Consider the following 20234-nt stretch of genomic DNA (forward strand, 5'->3'; position numbering starts at 1 on the left):
CTCAGGAAAAACTGGAGGTGGAAGCAGAGCTTCAGCTGGGCCTCACCTACTGTGATAGTTACCGGGCAGGGAGGAGCCACAGTTCATTTCACTGGTCTTTGGTGCACTAGCAAGATGACGGACCTAGTGTGTTCAGCCATGCAGTGAGGGCAGGGCTCCTCCCAGGTCCTCAGGCCTCCCTGTGTCTGTGAGACAGAGTTTAGAGGAGCCTATCAGGTCTATGGTTATGACTGTCATTGGAGTCTCTTTTGTGCCAAATTCAACTTAAAGAATTGCTGTGATTTCTGAGTCGGCCTCATGTATTTATTTTTAAATGGAAAACATGACATCAAATTTAAAGTCTACTCTCCAAAGCTTTTATATCCTGAACCTATGTGCGCACACACTTCTCCTCTCCCCTCCCCCAGTACAGCCCTGGATAATAAAAATCAGAAAGGTCTGCCAAAGAGAGAGTGCTCTCAGGACATGCTCCTCCATAAGAGCTTTGCAATTTCCAGCACGAGCTGGAGCAGTACGATGTGGTGTGCAGTTGGAAAAGCAGTTTGTTCTCTGCTAATGATGGCTGTGGATTCTGAAATGAAGCACAGCAGGTGGGACAGTGGTACTCAATTTTCAAAATCTGTGCCCTAAAACGTGTTTGCTTAAACCTTGTCTCCACCACCCTTTAGGAGCCTCCACATCCATCAAAACCAGACCCCAGGAAAGGGATTCAAGGCTTCTATTTCTTACTGATGTGTTCACAGTCGCCTCTGATTCAGAGCTTGTCTGGAAAGTTCAGTAGCCAAAAGTTCCCTCCTTCTCCCCAGAGCAATAAATTAAATCATTTCCAGGTCCCGGAGGCGGTGGGGAAGCGGGGCCTGGCTTTGCCCAGGTAGCAACCCTAACTTTGAAAAGGATACACAGTTCCTCATTATGTCATAGAATTCATTTTCTGGAAATAATACACGGGTTAGGTGTTAATAATGGTATTGTCTGTTTCTGAAAGCCCTGAGTAGGGCAAGAGGAGTTTGCATTATCTGTGCATTAAGGAGATATTGATCTTTTCGAGTTAAGTGTACCACAGATTCTTAGCTGGACTCTATCTCACCTGGGCTTGCTGGGGAACTCCCACCTGTCCTCTCTGAGGTGAACATGGGTGCTTGACATAGGTTTGTGAGGATATTAATAAGGTATTTAGAAAATTATAAGGCAAGAGGTGAACCCTCACGTGATCAATTGATGGTTTGTGTGTTCTTTATCAATATGTAAAATATCTATTTCTTCCTCTCTTCTGTGTTTCCGTGGTCACTTAGGCATGAAGGGGAGGGTGAATGAGTTTTAAGCTCTCATCTAAGCACTTCCTTAGGTGAAATACTTCCAGCAATTCTGAGGGGTTTTGTGTTGTTTTCATTTTTATGATGGTGATGAGTGTATAATTTACCAGAAACTCCCCATTTCATATTTCCTTGTGAGGTTGTTTTTCTTCAAAAAAGGAAGTGTTCATAGCCTTCAGGGCTCCTGAGTAGGGGGAAAGCCCCCTGAGAGCCCTATCTCCCAGGGGAGAAGCAGACAGTACAGCTGTGAATTCAACAGACTTTACCAAGAAGCATCAGAGTCTTCAAATCCAATACATTATCTTTCCATGTAATTCAATCACCTGTTATTTTATTGCTTTGTTTGATTTGATCAAAACCTCAGCAACCAAATCATTTGTATTGTAAATTATACAACTTCCTATTTTTATTTCCATCGCTTTTGATCCCTTTTGGCATGTTCCACTGGATAATTCAATTACAAGCTATTTTAGAAAAATTGCAGTTTAATCAGTAAGGAAAAGGGCCAAATTTCTAAAGAAGATCAAAGGACATAAAATGCCACAAAAATCTTTATTTTAAAGGTGTGTTTGGTGGCATTTTTGGCATGATTCTTGGATATGCTATTATATCTCATCTTTGGTGGTTAGACAGATGATGGCCACCAGTTCCTTGTGCATTAAAAAAAATTGTGATGGATAAAGACTTGATTAAAATGAACAGAATGAACAGAGTCCTGCTCACTGGTAGCCGGGGAAGTCTGCTGAAAATGCTAGAGGAAATAAATGGAGTACCTGAACTCAAGAAGGGTCAAAGAGATGGAAGGATGCTTTGGTGGCAAGACTACTCATTCTTGCAGGAAAAAAACTGAATTTTTTCTATAGGGGGATTGCTGTGACAGCAGGCATTTTTGCTTTTGTAGTATTTTACTTCTGTGCTGCTCACACATTATCATGTATCGGCCACCTAGAGGGCTTGTTAAAACCCAATTACTGTGTCCCACCCTCTGAAATTCTGATTCCATCAGGTCTGGGGTGTGGCTGGTCAAGCGTCCAGTTTATATGCACACTGCTGGTCCACCCAGGATGAGCTGAATAGCATCCCTCTATGTATGGATTCATTTTTAACAGGTTGTCCACTTGTTTCTTCATCCCTCTCATTACCACTGTGACAGAAAGGAAACTTCTGCAATAAGTGAACAGCATAGCTAGAAGAAAAACAGGGCTGAATATTTCCAGTCTTCTTTTCTGTGTTAACTGGTACCTTCTTAATTTTCAGCATTTTTCGTACTGTACTAATTGTTAATTTCAGATTTAAGCTGGTTGGCTCCATGAGTTTGTAAATGGTTTCTCACATCAAAATCGTGGAGTGTCTCCTCTCCAGTGAGGAGAGTACAGTCTGTGTGACACAGCGTGTTGCTTTCCTGCCAATGCACCAGAGTAAAGAAATCCATTCAACACCCTAGAAAAGTTTTGTAGGACTCCACAGTGTTCCTGCTTTGATCTGAAACGAGATGAAGCTGACATTAGTCATGTATTTTACTTTAGACAGCTACTTCCAGATTTGTCGGATCAAAATATCTTATAAATGACTCAAATGTTATAACAAATGGTTCAAGCCTCATGGCATTTGTGGAAAACAATTTAATGGGGTCCCTGAGCAGCTACAGGATAAAGAAATTTGAGTTATGAACTCTAGCAGCATTTTGATGTGGGGATTGCATTCTGGTGTGTCCCTGTGTGTGCTGAGAAGTATTTCTCTCTCCGTAGGAGAACTTCTGGTTTCTTCTGTGGCAAGGTCAGAAGCAACAGCCTGCATTTTTCTGTAGCTAGGCAAGGAATTTACTTGTCATGTATATGAAACTATTATATATATATTTAGATATTTTTATAGAATTATAAAAATAGGGGGATGGCTAAGTGGCTCAGTCCATTAAGCATCTTCCTTCAGCTCAGGTCATGATCCCAGGGTCCTGGGATTGAGCCCCGCACTGGGATCCCGCTTTTCCCACTCCTCCCTGCTCCTGCTCTCTCTCTCTCTCTCTCTCTCTCTCTCTCTCTCTCTTTCTATCTCTGTCTCTCTCTCAAATAAATAAATAAAATCTTAAAAAAGAAGAGTTATAAAGATGGAACCAGACTTAAAGAATATCACATGGAATGTCCTTATTTTATAGAAGAGAAAAAACATCCAGTCCAATGTTCCTTATATGACAAAAAAAATATTTAATGCTATTTATAATTTTAAATGGTTTTGAAAATTAATTTCAAGGTAGATTCTTAAGAAAAAGGAGTCGTTACCCCAGTGTGTTTGTAATTCTGATGTTCTCTCCAGCACAAAGAGGTTTTAGCTTGAATTAAATGGGCAGAAAGCCAGCCTCCCTAGCACAACTGTCTTTCTATTGGGTCAGTGGTAGAGCTTTGAAAAAGAGGAATTAAGCTCTATTTACCCACTGATCACCCAGCCACGTAGTGCCTAGACGAGGTAAGTATACTTGTCATCAGCTTTAGCATGAAATTGAAAAATACCGTTCACTTCCATATTTGTGAGCTAAGACCATGAGACACTAAGATTGTTCAAATTCTAATGAGTTCCTAATGAACGATATACACCGAACTATCTGCAGTACCCTACTTGCCAATGAATTAGGGTTTTATTATAAGGTAGTCAAACTAACAATACAAACACAATAATAAAAACTATTGTTTCTTAAGTACTTATGTGCCAGGCACTGTACTAAACACTTTGCTTGATTTGTTCCTTTAATTATCACCACTGCCCGATGAATACAGTAGGTATCGGTACTAAAATTACAAAATTCGGTTAGTCCTATCATTACCCTCTTTCTGCAAATGAAGAACTGTAGCTCAGGAGGTCAGGTAACTTGCCCAACTTCACACAGCTAAGAACGGCAAAGCCAGGATTAGAAACCAGGTCTTTCCATTGCTCCAGTCTGTCCTATTTCCACTAAACTCTGCTGCCCTCCAAGGGAGAAGAAAAGATTATGTTCTTATGAATGAAGAGCTGAGTACAGATTTAAGCCGAATGGGCAAGTGGTTCTTCCTTCTTGTCTCCTAGCATGTGCTCCAGAGCTGTCTGACAAAGAAAAGGCTCACATTCCAGATTTTAATGGGACTTGTTATGAAAAGTCATGTTTTCTTTTTACTAGCCACAGTGAATGGGAGAAAAAAAGGATTGGGAGGGGGTTGGGTAGTTGGTACCAGTTGGATGAGAATCCTACATGCCCAGGCTTGATGAAAAGCATGTATCCCAGGCTCAAGAGTAATTGTTTAAGAATTCTTCATTCTAATAAATTCATAGCCACAGGGGGCCGGTTTGAGATATGATTAGGTCACCAGTGAAATGAGTTTGGTGGTCTCAGCATAATCCCTGTTGGACATTAGTTCACTCACACAACTGTGTACAGTTTTGTCCATGTCTGCATTATTGTCTGCTGCTACTCAGGAGATACTCAGAATTGAATTAACAAGGGGCTTCAGGTCAGCCAAAAGGTGTGCAGAGGTAACCTCTGGTGTAAGGAATAGTGCCTTGTCAACAGAGCTGTGTGTAGATGGGGCTGCTCGTCCCTCACCTCTCAGTCTGTAAATCCAACCTCCTGTCCCTCTCAAGTAGAAAAACAGTGTGCTCTCCAAGTTTCCAGACTCTCAGCCAAGTGAGGTTATCAGAGTCATAAATAAGAGCCAAGCTAGTTGTACCTGCTTCACAATTAGATTGATTTGGATATATGCACCTCACTGAGAGTATTTTGGTGTTCAAATTGGTTATGTCACTTCCTTTAGTGAATATTCTCCCCTTAAAAAGGCTTAAGTGAATTGATTAGGAAACCAAATCTCCTGAGAAGTTAAAAATAAGTTACTTTACCTAACCTCATTAAGAAAGTTCCACAAAATTTAATCAATTATATTTGAAAATATAACATGAAATAAAGCTCTGTCAAGTGACTAAAAGATCTTATTGTGCCTTATTCTGAAAACTTGCCACTCTATCATAAGAACCTTTAAGACTGAACTGACATACCTGTGATTATTTAATTATATGATTATTATAAACTACTGGATGAATTACCCATTAAAGTCATTTTTAATCCAATTAAAATCATGACAGTTCTAGTTGACTCAATTCACTTTCCTAAATCATCAGTAGAAAATACTGTAGAATATATTAAGTGCCCTACAGTTACATCTTTTCATACAATATTTTAGAATCATAGATGTTTAGAGCTAAAAGTGACTTCCTATTTAGTCTAATCCCATTTTATACAGAGGAAATAAAGCAAAGATCTTGACTTGCCCAAGGTCACATTGACAAAGACCCTGATCTCTTCATTTTTAGTTTAGTTCTGGTATCACTAGATTATTCTTATTATTCTTGTATTTTTTCAGCTGTCACTTGTGTGTGTGTGTTTCTGCAGGCGTGTGTGCGCACATGCACGTGCACACATACACACACACAGGAGGGCTATGCCATGCCCACCACATACCCCTGGGTCATATCCCATTTGGGTACAATTTCCTGCACTCTGGCTATAACTTCTTCCCATTCCTTCCACTCAGGGAAATATAAGGAATGAAAATGAATCAGAATGGCATTATTATAAGGATTATTCTAAAAGGGCATATTTGCATACATATACACATACGTATATATGCATGTATGTATATAAAATCATTCCTAGACCTTGGTACTAAAACTCTTACCAGTAGCAGTTACTAATGGGAGTTCTGTTGGATCAAGGAACAGTAATTTACAGCCCCTACCAGCCAGATCCAGCCTGCCACCTGGTTTTTGCAAATAAATATTCTGGAATGAAGCTATTCCCATTCACCTGAGCATTTTACATACTACAACACTGGTGGGGAGTACTTGAGCAGATCACGTGGCTCACAAACCTAAAATAAGTACTATTTGCCCTTTATAGAAAAGTTTGCTGATCCTTGCATTGGGCCATTCTTCTGGCCCAATGGCCCTTTCTGAGGAACATATAGTCATATCTTTTGGTTTGTTCTCTTGTTCTTACCAGTGCTGATAAGTGCAACTTCTAGGAACTTTTCCAGGGTTTAGTGCTCTTCATGGATTGCCTCCTATCCCCCTTATGCCCCTACTATCTTTTTTTCCTGTTTTTAAACAGCTTTTTATTCTATTTATTAACAGTATTTTATTCACATGTCCTCAAACATTGGTATAGCGCATCGAGATTGTTCTTGTTTAATAACTGACATAGATGCATAACCATGTGCTAAATATAAAGAAAGTTATATAATGACTGTAACTGCCTCTTTTTAACACTTTCTATGAGGCATGATACAATATATACACACACACTAACCTCTGCATATCATCTCCACTAGCTTGCCAAGTAGGTATTTATCAAGCCCATTTTACAATGAGAAACCTAAGGCCAAGTACCCTTACCCAGGGTTATACGCCTTACCATAGCTGTTGGTGACAAAGTTGGTTTTGACACAATCTTCCCAGAGCCTGTGTGTTTAACTTTCCTCTGGTACTATGTGTAATATCATAAAGTGTGGTAGATATTGAGACGCTTGGAAAATCTTTCACTTAAATATTTCCTCTTTCCTTTCAAGGGGGTTTTAAAAGGAGCCTTTTGGAATTAAAAAGGAGAGAGGTATCCATTCCTTAGTCTGTTTGCATTTTTCTACCATTTACTGAATGCAAGGTGTCCTGTCTCCTACCCATTTCCCCAATGAAACTACATACCATGGAATAGATTATAGCAACTCAGTTCTTTCTGCTGTGGGGAGAATCCTTGGGCAAGTTATAAAACCTCTCTGAGCCTCACTTGCCTTATCCTTAAAGCAGGGCTAACGATAATAAGCACCTCCTAAAATTATTGTGTTTATTGTATAGGTGTACGTGCAAAGCCCATAGAATGCATCTCAGTATCTAGTGAGCTCTTAATCACATTAGTTAAAAATTATGGTGGTGGTTCTGATCATTTTGATTAAACTAAGAATTCTTCTGGAGAATTACCACAGAATTTTACTAATTGCTTCTTCCCTGCCTAGCTGCCAAGGCTGCTTCAGCAAAGAGAAGGTGGCATAGGCAAAGTGGTCAACTGCTAGGGCAAAAGATTTCTTCATTCTCTCAACTCATCCCCCATATTCTGTACCCGGTCTTAGTCTCCCAGCATGGAATTATTTAGTTTACCATCTACCAAGGCAGGAGAATGGACTGTATTGAATGTAAAAGAGGTAGTGAATAAATATTAAACAATTCTGACACTGTTGATGGAGGAACCGCTGTGGCTTCTTGGATTAGGTATTCGTTATTGACTTCCTGTGCTCACTGAAAACCCCCTAGTGGTTTTGAGAGAGTTAACACAAACATGTTAATGTTTATGATATTGGCCAACTTATAAATCAAGTAGTTCTATTTTGCTCATCTTAATGGGATTTCTTATGGGTTCCTCCCAACTTGTCCTAAAAAACACAGGTCAACAACCCCTAGCAAAAAGCCTCAGCTCAATTCCCAAAGATTCCCCTCAAGTCTATTTCCAATTCGCCAAAAAACTATTGAAATGACAGTCTTAAAATATATTACTTTTGTATGGTGCTTTACAGTTTATAGCATGACTTTCATGTGAATTATGTCATTAGACCTTTATTATATGCTAGAGTTATGGAAGGCCAGAGTTTGAGGGAATTGCCTGCCAGTATGGTAGTTAAGGGAGCTGTGGGCAGAATTTCCCATGGATATCTCTTTCATGTTTCTGGTCCTTGGCTCAGATTGTTTTATCTTCCAGGGATGCCCTTCCCTCACCCCCCTTTTTCTTTACCTATAAAGCTTTTCCTTCAAGGTTTAATTCAGACCTATTATTTCATTTAGTAAAAGTTCCCTGACAGCTTTTGGATCCTCCCCTGTTAGCTCGTCATCCCTTCTTTGCACTTCTATCATGCCCTATGGCACCAAGGGCTTAGGCTCCTTTCCACGTTTACCACACCATATCACCATGATCTCTTTACGTATTGTTCCATCTAGTGCCCACCGCCAGGCCTTACTGTGAGCACCTGTTAATGTTATACAGAGATGCTGTTTTTCATTGACCTTCCCATTCCCAGCACATAGTGCAGCATTGAGCACACAATAGGTCCTCGGTAAATGTGTAATGTATGGAACATATCTAATTCCCAACCCTCGGCCCTCCCCAGCACACTAACCCCCAAGCCAGTTCAACGTCCTCCTCCCAGCCCCAGGCAGCTGTAGAACATCCACCATGTGCCAGAGACCATAAAGTGAAACCAGATGAAACAACTCCTGACTGATGGCAAAAGATGCTATCACTCACTTGGAGAGTAATAAATGAAATGGCTGAAGAATGCTTTCACAAAATCACATATCAAGTCCCAATTAAGTTCACTGTATATTCAGTGTACACATGCTGAGAGGATGTAGGCAGTGTGGGCAGCTGAACAGCCTCGTTGTGCTGGGAGGTTTTCCACTGAGTTGTTCATAAGTGGATGCAGAGGCCCTGGGGGTAAACGGCCAGAGGGAAGATAAATCACAGGGGAACAGGATTCAGTACATTAGTTGATGGGAAGGGTAAGAAGGATTTTCAATTTCAGGGTGAATAATTGAATTTGATATTAGGACGGGGGTGCTTGTGTAAGCGTGCATCAAGGTGACTCTCAGGCCTGACCTACTGAGCCCTCATCGTCTCAGGCATTTGAGTTCAAGCCAACACTCCAAGTCTGACACTGGAAGGCGAGAGAGCTTTGAGATACTCACAGGGCATCCTCACTCTACGCTACATCCTTTTACCCTTTCCACTCACACCCACGGGGTATACACAGATATCAAGGATTTTGTTCTGTGTCATCATGTCTTTGCTAAAAATTAAATTCCCTCAACCTGGAATCACTGCTCCTTGCTGCAGCTTCTTCACCTCTCTAGCTAACTCCTGCATCTCCCTCATGACTCCAGTCAAGTCTTTAACCAGCCTCATCCCAACAGATTTGACATACTTTGGTTTTACTTTCCTTTTGTGCTCATGTCCCTTTGGATCCTTCTTGGCCTCACTGCCCCAGCCTGCCATCCCGGAACTCTCTGGCCTTCTCTGAGCTTTGTTTCTACTTTTTCTTCTCTTCTCTTGTTCCCCAGCTTCCTTCAGCTCCCCTCATCACTCTCCTGGGTCTCTGCCATGCTTATGTGCTCATTTCCCTCACAGCCATCTGCAGCCTACCTTCCAGAGGTCCAGGAAGCAATCCAAGTCCTGCCAGCTGCCCCAGACTTCACCCACAGTGTTGAATGGTGGAATGGAGCTGGCATGGAATTTGAGGTCAGAACCATATGGTTCTAATTCAAGCTCTCCCACCCACTGGTGATGTAACACAGGACACTGAATTCTCCAAACCCCATTGTGCTCATGTATAAAACGGAAATAAGAGTACAAATACAGACATTGTAAGGTTGTTGGTGGATAAAGTGAGATACAAAGTACTTGAAACCTAAGTACCTAGAAAATGATAACTTAGGGATGTTCCCATAGCATATCTTCCTCATGGATACAATATACATCTGTGTTCTTCAAGTCACTCGCTTTGGCCGACTGTACATTTTGAAATAACACCCACACTGTGTCAGAGTCTAAATCATGCTAATATTCCCCTCTGCAGTAACCCAAAGTGGCTCCACCAAGCTCAACAGTTGCTTTCTTGGGATAGTCATGTCTAAGTTAGGGGCCAGTCTTTCCACCAGTACAGGGTTTCACTGTACCTTAGTTGTATCCAGACTAATTGGGAAGGAGAAAAGTGGGGGTGCCCCAGTCAGCTCTGAGGACTCACCAATGGCCTTGTCTCTCCTTCCAGCATCTTTCCGCTACTTCTGGTTAAATTAGTTGGTCGGATCAATCCGCCAAACCCAGAGAGGGACTCCAGTCTAGTTGTTCTGTTCTATCTTCAACCTGTCGAAGGAGTGTGGGAGATTGGATCAGGGTTGAAACTCCAAGCTACCAGGATGGTAAAAAGGTCGCCTTCCCTTGCCCTCAAGAATGACTGAGTGCTTCTTCTGTTATATAGTTTCCGTGCCTCAGAGGGGGCTACACTTCAGTGGTGGATAAGGTGACCCTTATGTATTGTTTATGCCAAGAAAGCACTTTGAGATGAAATGTGGGTCCATTAATCTCAGATGCTGTGCGTGCCTCTTTGCTGTCTGAGTTTGGTTGTTTTGTTTAATCTGCTGAGGGAGGTTTGTTTTGTTTCTTTAAATCTGTGATGAAGTAAAAAGAATTCTGCATTTACTGTGATTTATCTGTGGGAAGAAAAAAAGTGAACTGGAAATGTTTATCCGCAAGAGATTTGTGTAAAGTTCTATCAGATGACTTCGTGGAGAATGAAACGGGCAGGAAAGACGAGGAAGTGATAAGTGCCATTTCAAGTTTGTGAATTGAATCGAGTTTCAATTATGACAACAGTTAAACATGGTGATTTTTTTCTGTGTTTTCGGTGTTGGGGGGTGCAGATAGCATAATTCTTTTTTCGGCAATGCCCAGTAATCTCCAATAATGTATCCGTTTTCACTTGATGCCTCCAGAATGGGCAGGGAGATGCACATACAGCCGCAAGGGTATAATGAAATGGTCCACACACCTCCCGAGTTGGGGGGCAAGGCGGGGGCCGCTGGGTACTGCACACACCAATCAGTAAGCCAACACCGAATGCTGCGAGGTAGTCATTTACCCTTGACAGAACAAGCCATGATAATTGGATGATGATGTGGTAATTCACCTTTATACGTTTTACCCTTGTTGGGTTTTTAGAGGTGGTTGTCTCTGATAAATTTTAGGGTAGAATTCCAGCTTTTTCCCCATCCAAGGCCAATTTTGTCTGAAGCTTCGGCGGTTGGCTGCCGCCTCTTCAACTAACAGGATCTTCAGAATTAGCACTTGGATTATATGTGTATCTAGTGAGCCAGACTATCATTTCCAAGGTGCTTTTCTATTCTAGGGAGATCTGTGGAGCACTTAACCTACATTAGACCTAAGAGGTCCGAGGGTTCTTCAGAAGACAAAGAATTTCCAGATACTTTCCTTGAGGATGTGTCAAGGGCAATACAGACAAAAGACTGATGTCTCCTTTAACAGCTTGATAAGTATCTCAGGATATTCTGCAGGAATCAGTTCTGCTTCTACAAAGTACCGTATTCCCATTCAGCATGATATGTCTGAATATGTGTGTGCTGCATGTGACAATGGTGAAGACTTATCTTTGCCCTCAGGGCTGAGTGCTCTAACACTGCTCGGGCGATAGGCTGATAGAAGTGACGATTTAGAGAGATGATCTGCTTAAAAAAAAAAAAAAGGCACATTAGAGTTGTGTAAGAATTAAAACTGTGGCTCTCTGTTTATCTGGATTTTATAAGTTCCAAAGGCATTTCTATTCGTGGCATCAAAATCCCTTGTAAAAGTAAAGTAAATCATTCTGGTATTGACCATTTTTTTCATGTTGTTCTATTGAGACATCTTCCCAACTGAGTTTCTTATTGAATTGTATTTCTATAAGGGTATTGTAGGTTAGCAGCACATTTTTATGGTACACAAAAGATGTGCCTTCTGAATTTCCAATGCCTTGCATATTGTTCCCCATAGAAGAAACATCTCGGAAATGCTAAATAAATCAAAACAGAAACATTTGGCTCTTGACTTGCTGCTGGTGCTTTTTTTCTCTCTCTCGGTTTACATTGGCTGGAATATCCATTATGATCCATCTTACCTATTTGATTAATTTGTAATAAATTCGGCCCTTTGGAAATCTCTTGCTGCATTGCTAGCCGGGTTCTTCTTGTAGAGGGTTTATTTAATATGTGTCTCTGTGTACCTATATGAATGAAAATTTAATATGGTTTAGAAGCCTTTAAAAACACACACGCACATAGTGTTTGCTCTGAATTAAGTGCTCGTATTTGACATAGCCTTCTGGTAAAAATCCATAAATGTATGGGCAGACAAAATTATTGAGAGGAGACTTTCTTTAGAAATTGATGTGACATGTGAAATCATTTCAGGGGATGAAATATCATATTTCAGATAACCAGTAAATGTAATTATAAATACTGGATCAGAATCCTTTTTTCTTGTCTTAAAAAAAAATGTCTTCTCCTGATGGCCTATGTTATTTGAAGTGCCTTAGCCACCTTGCAGGGTTCACCTTCAATTTGATGCAGTCATGTAGTTGCATCCCTGTGGGTGAGAAATGTTCCTCTCCGAATAACTGTAGCGGCATAGCAGGAATAGTTTGATACAACCTTCTCTTTATTATAGCAAGATAATAAAAACACCTCTACTCTTAACTCTCGCTATCCACTGAGGAGGGCATAACAAATTCATCTTATGCTCTTGGAAAAAAGATCAAGGTAGGAAATAGTACCCCCATTTTCCAGACAAAGACATTCAGGCCCAGAAGAGCACATTTTAGAATGTACATTAATTGTCTTTTATAGCAAAACTGAATGAAAACAGAACATCAGCTATTTTTACTGTATGTATCCCGTTCTACCCTTTACTTATATCCATCACCACTATGTATGTTAAGAAAGTGAAGGAAAATAATTTTCCCACATGCATGTTTTGCGTTGGCCGAAATAAACAGTGAATGAAGTGTTTGTTCTGTGGGAGAAATGAAAGATGTTAATTGGCACGTGCTCCTTTCTTATTTCTTATCTGAATGTTTTATATCTGTATGTGATGGGGAAATATGTAAGACTCATGTTTACTATTTATGTCTGGTATGTCTTTCTTAACTCTGCTACCTTCTTAGAATGTCCATGAACCAAGTGGCAGTTAAGCTTTAGCCATGTTATGAACCACCCCACATTCCTTTTGGCCCTCAAGATAGTTAGACAAAGACTCTGTCTTCAGAGTTCTTTATAATCCAGTAGGAGAGATCAGACAAATACAGTAAGTCGAGGCAGGCTGAAGTACTTTTATGGTATAGATCCAGTGTCTTAGTGACCCAGCGGAGGAGAATTGTCTTATTCAAGATCAGAAGTACTCCCTGAATGGATCTGGATAGACTGGTGTGGGGATGATATGTGATTAGAGTTGAAAGAGAAGATGGCAGGGCTCAAGGCATGGGGATTAAAAATCTTGGAGGTTACAGAGAGTAGTAATTGAATTTGGATCTGGTGTCATATTCTTGGAGGGATAGAGGAAACCTTGGATATTATAAAAAGACACTGGCCACAGGGAGACCAAGGAACTAAATTCTTGCTGTAGAAGAAGAAAGATCAGTGCCTGTCTTCGATTCAAAATGGGCCTACCTTGTAGGGCCAGAGCCAGAACAGACCTACACGGTGGACAAGAGAAATAGGATAGAAAGAAAGGTCCTGGAGGACCTTGAATGCCAGGCGAATGGATGCTCTTATGTCCCCACACAAGAGATTCTAGTATGAGACATATAGTGGCCAATAACAATTGTAAATGTCTTTAATCAAATACCTACTCTGATTCGGGTAGAATCCTGGGAATTTGATGTAGTTCATCCCCTCATGTTTTGCACCTTCTTATCAATGAGGTCTCAGCTTAAATGTCACTTTCTCAGAAAGGCTTTGTCTGACCATGAAGGCACTGTCCTCTCCAACACCCCTTAAAACTCTATAGTTACACCCTATTCCTTTCCTTCATAACACTTAACATAAGTTTTAATGCATATGTATTTGTGTAACTGTTTTTTCTGTCCCCTCCTACTAAACTCTGAACTCCATGAGGGCAGGAACAAGATCTGTTTTGTTCACCACCCTATTCCACACACACACACACACACACACATACACATATATATAGTAGGCACTCCAGAATTGGCTTGATATTAATATTCATAACAACCTAATAAAGTACATACCAATATCTCTCTCCATTTTACAGAAAAAGAAATTGACATGCAAAAAATTACTTGATCCATTTAATCTATAATAAGCAGAATCTAGCTTCAAATCCAGTCACATGGCCCCAAAGCTCATGGTTCTTCCCTGATGTATCATCATTCATCCTTTATGAGGAATATGAAATCTATATTAGTTCGGTAGGGCTGCTTTAAAAAGTACTACAAACTGGTATCACCTGGCTGGCTCAGTCAGTTGGGCGTCCATCTCTTGATTTTAGTTCAGGTCATGATTTCAATATTGTATGATGAAGCCTTATATTGGGCTCTGCACTGGGCATGGAGCCTGCTGGGGATTTTCGATTCTTCTCTCTGTTTCTAAAAAAAAAAAAAAAGTACTACAAACTGGAAGGCTTAAATGACAGAAATGTACAGTCTAAGTTCAGAGGCTAGAAGTCTGAGATCAAGGTTTTGTGAGGGTTTAGAGCCTTCTGAGGGATGTGAGAGAGTGTCTGTTCTAAGCCTCTCCTAGTTTCTGGTGGTTTGCAGTGATCTTTAGTGTTCTTTTGTTTGTGGATGCATCACCACATTCTCTGACTTCATGTTCACATGGCATTCTTCCTGTATGTGTGTGTGTCTGTGTCTACATTTCTCCTTTTTATAGGGATACTGGTCATATTGGATTATGGCCTAACCAATAACTTCATCTTAACTTGATCACGTACAACAATCCTATTTTTGAATAAAGTCAATTTCAAAGTAATAGTGTTGGGACTTCAATATATGAATTTGAGGAGGATACAGTTCAACTCATAACATTATCTGAGTATTGGATGGCTGACTACTCATAAAAAAGCATAGTAACTGTTTTTGTACTATATATAATATTCATAATAGAGGAGAAAAGTTCTGAGGGTGGGATCAATATCCTAATTTTGTCCTAATATTAAAGTTTGAGTCATTCAGTCATCTTTTTTAAAGGATCATCAGTTTCTCAAAGATGATGTAATCAGGAGTTGAAAACATGGATGTTTTCTAATTTTGCAACTTAGTGTGGAAACAGTTAAGCAAGGGGGCACCTGAGTGTCTCAGTTGGTTCAACGTCCACCTTTGGCTCAAGTCATGATCTCCAGGTCCTGGGATTGAGCCCAACATCAACATCGGGCTTCCTGCTCAGCAGGGAATCTGCTTCTCTCTATCTCTCTCTCTCTCTCTCCCTCTCTCCCTTTACTCCTCTCCACTGCTCATTCTATCTCTATCTCTCTATCTCAAATAGATAAATTAAATCTTTAAAAAAAACACACAAAGAAAACAAACTAAGCAAGTACAATATTATATGGAGTAATCATAATCAAGTCCATAGAATCACCATACCATATACATTTGGAAGGGCCTTATTTAGTTACAGTTGGATGGACCTTATTCTATTCTCATATCTTGAGAATTAATTTTATTTTAGGTAAGGAGGAGTTTTTAAGACAAATTAAAAATTCTTAGTTATATACCTCTGCAACCAGAAGGTAAAAGTTTAGTTTGTTTCAATTTAGTTCCTATCTCCTGGAGTGTCAGAGTACAGTGCGAGGCTCTAGAGAGAAAGTGAAGCTTCAATTCATTTCTTTCTGTGAATTTTATTCTGTATGCTGTGTCACTGAGTTATCCCAAGAAGAATTGACCCTGTCACTTTTGTGACTTTCCTAAGTCTAGGGACAGGCAGCTATCCATCTTCAGAAGGGAGAAGCTTTACAATGTCTTCAAGTTACAGGACATGTGAAGCCAACTAATGGAGGGGAGGTTTTCCTCTAAAAACTTTTAACTAAATTATTGACCATTAACACATACATATACCTAAGTTTTTAAGATAACTTTGGAAGTGGGAGTAAGATTTAGGAGTGTAGAGCCATCTGTTTGTTTTGTTTCATTTTCATCTACCAGACCAAGATAACTAATAGTGAGAGGGGGGAAATGAGAGATTATAAAAGAATAAATGGGGAAATAAACCATGACGAAAAGAAATGAGAGGAGACAAAGATGAAATGGAGAAACAGGCAAGTTGGAAAAAATAAAAGAAAGAGAAAAAGAGCAAGGTGAAATGAAAAAAAGAGAAAAATCTGAAGAGATTACAAAGGATTGAAATAATTATCAATGAATGACAAACAGTTTGACATAATTTTCATAATCTGTATTATGAATACTCGTCATTTCAGCACCGGTACTCCAGACTTAAAACCCAATTGGGGTATCTGGAATGTGTTTCCTCACTCTTGAGTTGGGTGTAAATTAGGTGTAAATGATTTCCTTTCACTTGTACTTAAACTGGATTTGAAAGTACTAACGGTCTGGGGGCAGGAATTAGCAAGGAATTAGCAATAGAGAAACTCGAAATATACTGAAGTTATTTATATAATTAAAAAGAGAACCCTATGAAATTTTCCTCTTTCCATTTTCCCATAAAGGATCATTTATGTTACACAGATTCTGCAACGCTTTTTTTCTTTTAAGGGAAAACCAACTTATTGGGCAAATTTTTCAATGTAATTGAAATAGAGCATGGCTATAACTACAGTATAGTGTTGCCTGTGTAAAAGATGTTTTAATATGTGTACTCATATGGCTTCTATAGCTCTTCTAGGCTGATCCTGTGAAATAATGAAGGAAATCATTGGTGAATTAAACAGCTTGTTAGTCATGGGGGGATCGGTGAATAGGGTTCTCCCGGGGTTCAATATATGGAGAGGTAGCAATGAGATCAGGGGAAAAAAAATCAAACTAGTAGTTTAGTGACTATATATTAAGGCATCCTGCAAATGCAGTGTAGGAAATAACTTCATTTCAGAGGCTCAGTAATTTAGTACCTCTCACCTAGGGATACAGGTCAGAATTTCATCTTGGCAGAGTGAGGCACAGTTCAGGATGAAGAAAAGTAACCAAGGCAGCATATCATGAAGGCCAGACTCTGAAAACCTCACTGGGCTCCCTAGCCCTTCAGTCCTCATTGTGCTGATGAAGTTATCCATTTGACATCAACTAATGTGCATTCATTTTTATAGTGAAAGTGAGGTCCTTCTATGCCTTCCATTCATCTGGTGAGTGTTGAGCCCCTATTGCAAAAAAAGTAGATCCCATAGTTTTCCTTCAGATGAGGCCCCATGACTTTAATACTCAGGGTCAATTTAGCAATGCTTTTCTGATTATATGTGGAGATAAGGAGGAAGCTCCCTGACCCACCTCTAGGCTTCCAGCTGTTAGCATTCCCTCTTCCCCACTCATGACTTTGCTCCTCTTTACTCCCATCCCTGCTAGCAGCTGAGGCAAATATTTAGGGCATGAGTCCTTTCATTTGGTAGTACCTGTATTCCAGGTACTCCCCCGGTGAGCAAGGTGTGGAATTTGACTCCCTTTCTAGCTGTGCCTGTAGCCTGCAACCACCTACCTTGTCAAATCCGTCAAAGCGAGAGCTCATATCCAGACTTAGTATCAGAGGAAGAAATTGCTGCCCAGTGCCACCCTACGATTTGCGTGTTGATGCCCTAGCTCTGATTTATCCCTATACCAAGATAAGTCAAGATGTTATCTCCTTCTCTCAAAAAAGTGGTCATTTTACTCAGACTTGTGATTGCCTCTGGAGAAAGGACCATTTCTTTCTGCACATGAGTTTATATGTACACACACACACTTGCTGTGAGGCACTAAAAACTGGAAAAATTTGAATAAGTGCATTGAGATAATAAATGCGTGGTCACATCTCATGTGAAAATCAGGATTTATGTATGACATGGAGAGGATGGATTCACAGAAGTCTGCTTTCCCAATAATTTATTAACTGGTTTCCAAGAGGTAGCTAGAGAAGACCAAGGAGAACTTGGCTTTGGAATGTGGGGATTGTAGCGTTAGCTGGACAAGTGTATAGCACTTCCCTTTGAACAATGCTGGGTCTTAAGGCACTTTCAGATCCCAGGTCCTGATCTGCCTGCCAGAGGGTGTCAAAAAAATGGGGGCTGTGGTTCTTTCAATAGAAACTGCAAGGAATCCAGAGATCTTCATCTTTTCCTCAATAAAAGAAAGCTAACATCCTGGCTCTAAATTCTACTACACCTTTTTATTAATAAACAATGCCTCTCTTTTTTTTAGCCCCCAAGTTGTCTTCAATATTTTTTTTCCCTTCAAGGGAATGTGAGATGCTATGCTGTAGGGATGAAAAGAAGAATAAGACTCCACCCCTGCCTTAAGGTCACTCGCAGTCTAGTGGGAAATGTAGGAACATTAATAAATCATTATGCAGAGGTTGACAAATGCAACAAGAGGCTATGATCAAGTAAGGACTTGACAGAGAGAAGGGAGTAGACCTAATGTGTCTGCAAATCTGGAGGATGCCCAGTAGACCAAACTTCTTTTTCAAAGTAAGGCCTCTGAGAAATCTTTCATGCTTCTGTCAGCAAATATGCCTCTGATCCAAGCCTCTTCCCAGTGGCCGCTGGATGAGGCTGTGGGAAAGTTGCATTTGCTTAGTGGACCAGCAAGGGAGATGGTAGGTTACAACGTCCGTGTGTCCTGTAACGGTTTAACAAACACCCACCACAGATCGCATGTGGTGATTGGTATCCCTAGAGCACTGGTCGGGTTTTTAAACTTCTAATGTAGCAACAACAACACCAACTGGTAATTACTGAGTGCCATGTGCCTCACTGAATAGTGGTCACATGTTGTATCATTTTCCTTCTCACAGCAGCCTTGTAAGGGTGCTAAAGAATGTGAGCACTTTTAGCTTTTCCAAGGTCGCATAGCTGACGCTGAGGCATCCTACATTCAAATGCAGAGCGGTCTGACTTTAGATCTCTTGTTGTGCCCACTGCTGCCTCACACTTCCACCTAGACCAGTACAGCGACACAAAGTAAAATATGAACACTTTTATATTGGGGTTTAATGTACTTTTTAAGTGATGGAAGGCTCTGGAGATCTTTTAATGGCCATGTCTCCAACACTGTGGTATCATGAGAATCATCTGCTGGTGTTAAGAAAATTAGAGTTTCTTCATGGTAGCTTAGCTAACCCTAGGTGCTTTGAGTGTCTTACCATTTCCCTAACTTCCTTTATCTTGGAAGGAAGAAAGCCAGAGACGCCTTCAGGGTGCTAGGACTCTATATTTATTGAGAACATGCCTCGGGGGTATTTTAGACAAAATAAGCTCATAATAGGAGATATTTCATGAGCAGAATCTAGGTTAAGAAGCTTTGCAGGCTAGTCTTTATAGACTGATATTAACTTTTCCATTAAGTAGGGCAGGCTAAATGACGATTTCAGAATTTGATGATGGTGCAAAGGTGACACCATCCTACATTTGTAGTGGTGACATTATCACTTCCTTTTCCTTTGTGATGTTAAAGTAATGGGCCTCCAAAAGAGGAGAAAGACTTGCATTTGCTTTCCTATATATGTATATTTTGCTTTTTTCCCCTAAGTATGTGTTAACCGGGTAAAATCCAAAGGAAACTGTAATCAAAACTGATTTTTAGCTAAGATCAATGACCATAGTGAACATCCCCAGCAGACTGGTCTAAAACAGAAAACAATGACAAAGTCATTTCTATAAAGTTTCTGCTTTCGGGCAAGGGACGGAGAACACAATGACTACATTGGGCATAAAATACTGGTCCATTGTCTTAGGAATCACCAAGTGGCAGCATGTTCTCTTAACATATTTTACTAATACGAAAGTTGCAACTGAAAGTTCAAAAACTATGTGTTGAAGAACAGATTACAGGGATGCGCCAGGCATCTGTCCCATTCGGTGAACAGGCCTTGGAACAGATGTCTCAAATTTCTTCAAATCCAGAACATGCTGTCCAATTTTTTTGGTGGTAAACATACTTTTTTTCCTTTTTGTCACCGCTCACCAAAGTATTATATTTAATGCATAAAATATGTAAATTCTTAAAGCATCATTTTGCTCTTTAGTGAGTTTAGATATTACAAAACGGTTTAATTATAAAAACAGACAGACCTAGTCCTGGGACCTGTGCAGCTAGAAATAAATGTGCAATCAAAACTGCAATTACCTGCAGAATTTAGTGTAAACAGATCAGCAATCACATA

At 40.2% G+C, this 20234-nt stretch overlaps 1 protein-coding gene and 1 long non-coding RNA gene across 7 annotated transcripts in view; one reads left to right on the plus strand and one right to left on the minus strand.

Annotated features, from left to right (window-relative positions):
- NPAS3 (neuronal PAS domain protein 3) overlaps positions 1–20234 on the plus strand; it is an 839616-nt gene that overhangs the window by 552978 nt on the left and 266404 nt on the right. The window lies entirely within an intron of this gene.
- On the minus strand, positions 1847–9633 carry LOC140639801 (uncharacterized). Its single transcript, XR_012036431.1, has 2 exons — positions 9511–9633; positions 1847–2795 (listed from the first exon to the last, which is right to left on the minus strand). It is a non-coding gene; the product is annotated as an uncharacterized lncRNA (long non-coding RNA).

The sequence above is a fragment of the Canis lupus genome, chromosome 9 (genome assembly GCF_048164855.1).
Source record: "Canis lupus baileyi chromosome 9, mCanLup2.hap1, whole genome shotgun sequence".
NCBI lineage: Eukaryota > Metazoa > Chordata > Mammalia > Carnivora > Canidae > Canis > Canis lupus.